The sequence below is a fragment of the Lactuca serriola genome, chromosome 9, assembly GCF_051521515.1.
Source record: "Lactuca serriola cultivar US96UC23 chromosome 9, Lser_US96UC23_V15, whole genome shotgun sequence".
NCBI lineage: Eukaryota > Viridiplantae > Streptophyta > Magnoliopsida > Asterales > Asteraceae > Lactuca > Lactuca serriola.
The window spans coordinates 165,008,654-165,014,943 of record NC_136416.1 but is presented as its reverse complement, the minus strand read 5'-3'; the positions used below and the strand labels follow the sequence as shown (position 1 = coordinate 165,014,943).

Here is a 6,290-nt window from a genome sequence, read left to right as displayed (position 1 = left end):
ATAGTGAATTGGTTTATATAAAAAAAACAATATAAAAAATTTAAACAAAAAACAAAAGAAACTAACTCTTTCTTGAATTCATTAATTTCGACAATGTCTCAATTAATGAACAATTTGGTTACATCAAAATAACTTTTGGCTTCACCAATTCCTATAAAAATAAATTAGTCAATAAAAGTAAATTCAAATAAAAGAATATATATATATATATATATATATATATATATATATATATATATATATATATATATATATATATATATATATATATACACACTACAAAACCATCCCAAAATGTTAAGTTTAGCAGACTGTTTTTACACTTATATTGTATTTCTTAATAACTTTTTGATTAGTAAGTATTTAATTACAAAATAAATGGTAAGTATTTAATTAGAAATAGAGATTTTTAAAACCCTTACTTTTTACTCTTTCTTGATCGTTCATGGTGTTAATTTTGTTAGATTAATAGAAATTGTTGCTGTTTTCGTCTGTTTTTTTTTCAAAATTTTATCTTGATTTACTGCGTCATGTGTTTCTTTTTTAGGCTTACTGGCCATAACCTTGAAATTCGTTCAATGGTGGTGTTTTTTTTAGGATATGTTCTCTATTTTTACGAAATTTGTGAACTTTAAGTGCTTAATTACAAATGTAAATCCATATATTTTATAAAAGTCATTACTTTATATAATGCAACATACATTTAAGTAACGACAACAAAAAAAAAAACCCACAAAAATAATGAAGAGTAGCCTGGGAGTGTAGTTATGTTTTTTTTTTTTTTTTTTCCAGACATACCTCCATTGTCACCTGCTTTCAATCTGTAATATTTAAAAATATTTTTTTTCATATAGCATAGTGTATTCGTTTATATAAAAAAACAATATAAAAAATTTAAACAAAAAACAAAAGAAACTAACTCTTTCTTGAATTCATTAATTTCGACAATGTCTCAATTAATGAGCAATTTGGTTAAATCAAAATAACTTTTGACTACAAACTATCCCAAATGTTAAGCTTAGCAAACTACATCACTATAACAACACAATTAACCGTATGGTTAGTTTTTAGGTACTATGATATTTGATGTGCTTGAGTTTCAAATACATTGACCTTAAGGTGTATAGACCTAAATAAAAAAATGAAAATAATCAGTAGTTTAAAAATGTGATTAAAAATAATAAAGAAATAAAATAAATATAATCTCACGGCAAGTTGCTAATAGTCATCTTCATTTAATGCTTGGATGGGTTAGGATTTGATGTTTCAAGTGCCCGAAATGAGACAATTTGTCCAATAACATCTACACAAGTTTAATAAAATATAATAAATAAGATTAGATTAAGTAGTAACATGTATAATAAATTACACAAGTTATGAAAATGATTGGAATAAAGTTAAATAACTAACCAAAGAATGAGTCTCTTTGTGCATTTTTGTTCGATAATAGAATTAAGATCAAGAAACACAAAACCATTCATCAGACCTGAAAAATCCTTACATTTTTTAACGATAGTTTTCCAATTCAAAGTTATGGTCTGTCTCTAACCTCTAACCTGTAGCACTAAAATCATTTTTGACAGACACCATGTTGGGTTTTATAATGATATATGTTTGATCTTCATTTAAAAGATCACTAAATCTGGAAAAATTTTGATTGAAAACACAGGAATAATATTTTGTTCCCTGTTAAATAAAAAAATATTATTAATTACTTGAAACATATGTAATATTTAGTGGGATATTAAAAAAAAAACAATATAACCAACCTCCTCATCCATTATGATCATTTCAATTGATAAAACCATATTATTCTTGATAAAGTTCTGCATCTTTACCACTCGCACTTTGATATGTGAATCATCATCATTATGTTCAATGTTTTTGTGGTTAACTTTATTACCTATATTCATTTCTTGTAATATAATACTATTAATAATTAAAAATAGTTATGAAACATCATATCTCTATTAAATTCTATTAATTGAAACACAAATCATTTTGTTAACATTTTATATTGAAATCGGTGTTGAAAAACATTAAAAAACTGGGATTCGATATTGAAAAAGGTATGAATCTTTGTTAAGTTTGTGTTTTTTATATTGAAATCGGTGCTGAAAGACATAATTCGACGTTGAAAAAGGTATGAATATTTGTTAAGTTTGTGTTTCAATAATTTAATTTCATTTGTCAAATTGCGCATAATAGTTGAAATATTGAATTTTTATTCCTCTTCCCGTAATAGTAGATGTTAAAAATTAGGATTTGAAGACCACAAATTTCCCAAGGGTTTGTAGTTTGTACAAAAATAGCCCTTGTTTAACTTTTTTTTTTCCATTTTTATATTGGATACAATAGCAAAGTAATTTTAAAATACATTTCTATAATACACATTAACATTTAAACATACAAAAAAAAGTCACATATATAGATACAAATACACATAAAAAATGGCCCTTTTAAAGTACATTGCTATAATAAACATATTAACTCTATTTACACAAGTAAAAGATGTTGGTTACTAAGATTGGCATAATAGATTTCAATATATGTGTTGATGAATTTATTTAATAATAATAGGTTGTTTTATAGAATGGTTACAACAAATAAGACTTTCCAAAGGATTGAAAACTTAAACTGGTTGATGTACTACCAACAAACCGGAAAAAAAAAGAAACAGAATAAATAGGAATTAGGGTGACCAACCTACAAATTTGAATATTAAAAAAGAATTATATTCAAGTATATTGCTATAAATGGAAGTAGAATGCGTAACTTAAAAAAATTACATTTATAAAATGTCGATCTATAAAGTTACACAATTTTATAAAACGTGCAATTGACCTAACACAATGAAAGATCATAAGTGATAATCATTATGGAAGCATGTAGGAGAAATTTTTTAGGTTGCAACCCAATCATAGCAGAAAAGATAATTATATACAACCATATTATGCAAATATAATTATGAATTTTTGAACAAAGTAGATGCCAACACATCTATAAAATCAAATGTTGATGTCATTGCAGAATAAGATACAGATGATGCATATGAACTGATAGAAGGAAAAAGATGAACATCATACAAAATTATAGAGTAAATAAAAACTAACCTTGATGTTATCTTATTTGTTGTTCACGATGAAAGGAAGGGCTGGAGACAAAATTTTATGTTGAAGTAAACCGTGCATTCAGGGAAAAAGAGAACTTCAATTTATAACAGATATATTTTTTATGGATATGTATAATCCCTATAATTGTGTTAGAGTAAGTTGGAAAATTGACAAATTAACAAATATATTGATATTAGATACCGATTTTAAAGGGATTTGAATTTAAATGACATATAATAACAATAATAACATAAAGAACAATATTTGCATAATATATTTACGTTTCTTTAATCATTTGAGCATGATCCACGACTAAAAAGTCAAAATTTTCTAAAGGTTAATTTACAGAAAACAAATAACAAATATTAGGGTAAATAACAAATTTGGTTCTTGTGGTCATTATAAAATTTTGACAGTTAAATGTTGACTTTGACGATACTGGGACCAAAATTGATAGGAAATTAAAAAAATAATAAAAAATGATTGGATTCAAAAGGATGTTTGTGGAACCAACATGATGTTTATATTATTTATAATTTATAATTTAGTTATTATATTTCTGATTTTCAAAGTAAATTTTTATTTTTGTAATTACAAAATTATATTTATAAATACAACCTTTTCGTCGATCCACATTAATGAACTGAGTTGATTGTTAAGGATCCGAACCACCACATCCAGTGGGACCATACCCATACCATCACTTGCTTCAACTTGTCCCACCTATTATTATATCCAACATAAACATATTCAAATTAAGCATTTTTTTTTTTACTTTTCAAAGCTGTTTTTTTTGCATTGCCAAATAAAAAAATAAAATAAAGATAAATAACCTGATTGACATTAAGAGTGGCTACATCAACCACAATTTTTGTGGTGTCAAAAGGATAAAGACAAACGCAGGTTGATTAATAAAAAATTGTGGCAATACAAAACATAAAATATATAATTAATTCTTTTAGTGTAATTGTGGAATTTTTCTCATGTATTCCAAAGTAGGACCCAAGAGTCTTCGCTGGACAAAGTGGAATTAACATGCAACCACAATTTTGTGGTCGTAGTTTGTTGACTTAAGTAGCTGCAAATTTGTCAAACACTGTTGGAAATTTCAAGTTTCTAAGAAATCACAATTGAATTTTGTATATTTCTAATATATGCAAGCAAAATTGCATACACACAGTCACACATACATATAGACCAATAAGCAAATTTTGATACATAACTCAGCTGAAATATAAAGATATCGAATATAGAAGGAAATTGCTACCCTTGACTAAATACACATTAAGATGATGAATCTACAACAGATCTTTAAAAAAGGGTATTTCAGGAACATCATAAACTTCAGAATGTACAAATCTGAAATCAGATTTTGTTTATTGGCCAATTAAGAAAAACAAAGAAATGGATTTTTGATGGAATGAGGAGTACTCTAGGCATCCTACATCAGTTATGCTATATTTAGTTTAGCAATCAAACAAACTATTTTCAATTTTGAAATTGGTATTTACATATTATTTTTCGATTAAAAATCCTATAACTACTTCAAAAGTTCCAATAAATATTATATATACAAAAAGAAAACAATGTCAAAACCCTAAAATAATGAATACTAACTAAAATTGAAAGTAATTCTAAGTTTGACATTGAAAGTTAAAATATCACAGTTACCAGAGGAGGAAGTATCGTGTATCAACAATTTTAGGTCATAAGCAATCATACAAAATATCTCCTTGTATATGTTCTACATTCCCATGAAACAAGAAAAAAATATGCTAAACTCAGCAATAATCAATGCTAATTTCAGCAAAAAAAAAAGATTACAATTTTGGCAATAAGAAGTTTTACAAGGTTGTTCTTCTATTTCGGAAGGCCATTTAAAGCAATCTCATAATCCAAGTATTTAGATAGATTGAAGATGAACGTTGAAATTGTATTCAATAAACCTAATCAAGTTGGAATCGAAGATAAAGCTTGAAAAATAGAACATGCAAAGTCAAAAATCGAAGTTGAAATCAGAAATTGAACCCTATGGCCGGAGGTAGAACATCGACGTCGGTGTGTCTGGCCGGATCAAGATGTGGGAGTAACAGCTTAACCTAGATGAGTAAAGTTGTGCAAAGAAGATCGATGTTTACCCGAACAGAAATTGTGGCTCCGGAGAGCATATGGGCGTCATCTTCACCATTGATGAGGGAGTAACCACAATTCAACATAAGCCCTAGTATACATGAGAAGAAGAAACATAGGATAAGTATCAGAGGTAAAATGGAGTTTTTCGTAATCATAATTGTAACGTAAGGATAAGGACTAAGGAGAAGGGTAGTATTTGTATTTCACTTTACAGAGTCCAGCGGGAAAAAACGATTGGGAGGGGCTTAAAAATTGCCACGTGGCAAAGAAATCTCTTATTCATTAGGATAGGAGATTTTTTATTAGAAAAAGAAAGAAAACGCCACCATCATTCTCTCCACCGTCGCCACCCATCACACTCATGAATACACACACTCCAGATTGTATCGATTGTTCTTCAAATCACACATAACTCAAGAATTCACACACACACACACACAAACATACACTCCATCTATTGTCTGCCATCAACAACACAGACTACCAACATCGTCTCCCTCCAAATCGATTTCTTCATATCTGTAATTGATTTTTTTGGTGAGGGTACAGAGGAGTTCAAAATATTTAAACACAAATGGTAGGTAGATGTTATTGATTAATATATGTATTTTTTTATAATATGATTCAAAATAATTACAAATTAATATACCAACTTAGTATACAGTTAATGTATTATTATTTTCAACGTGTATATGCAAAAAAATTAACTATGAAGTTTTATTTTGCAAAATGGATGTTAAAATGTCCCGCTAGTAAATTATACATATATTAATTATATAAATATAATACATAATAACATGATTTGGAGAATCTAATATTCAACAAAAAACATGTTTTTAGATTGTGAGTATAATGATTTTAAGATGCCATAATTTTTGTTTTTTGTTTTTAACATGTAAAACTTTGCTATAAATAATTATTTGTCACCTACAAAATAGTTTCTTTTGTCCCAAAGAACAACTTCTTTTAGCCTAAAAAAAGATAGCCCAAAATCAATGGGGAGCAGGGGAACAGAGGTTAGGGATGCACTCTCCGTCCCGTTTG

The 6,290-nt window shown here is 27.4% G+C and overlaps 1 long non-coding RNA gene across 2 annotated transcripts; it reads right to left on the bottom strand.

Moving 5' to 3' along the window:
- Positions 1-911: 911 nt before the first annotated feature.
- LOC145074195 (uncharacterized) lies at positions 912-5,767 on the bottom strand. 2 transcript variants are annotated; one of them, XR_013691741.1, is made up of 5 exons: positions 5,252-5,767; positions 3,114-3,836; positions 1,411-2,706; positions 1,210-1,303; positions 912-1,129 (listed from the first exon to the last, which is right to left on the bottom strand). It is a non-coding gene; the product is annotated as an uncharacterized LOC145074195 (long non-coding RNA). The 2 variants fall into 2 exon arrangements; XR_013691740.1 differs by lacking the exons at positions 912-1,129; positions 1,210-1,303; positions 1,411-2,706 and having other exon boundaries at positions 2,748-3,836.
- Positions 5,768-6,290: the final 523 nt, after the last annotated feature.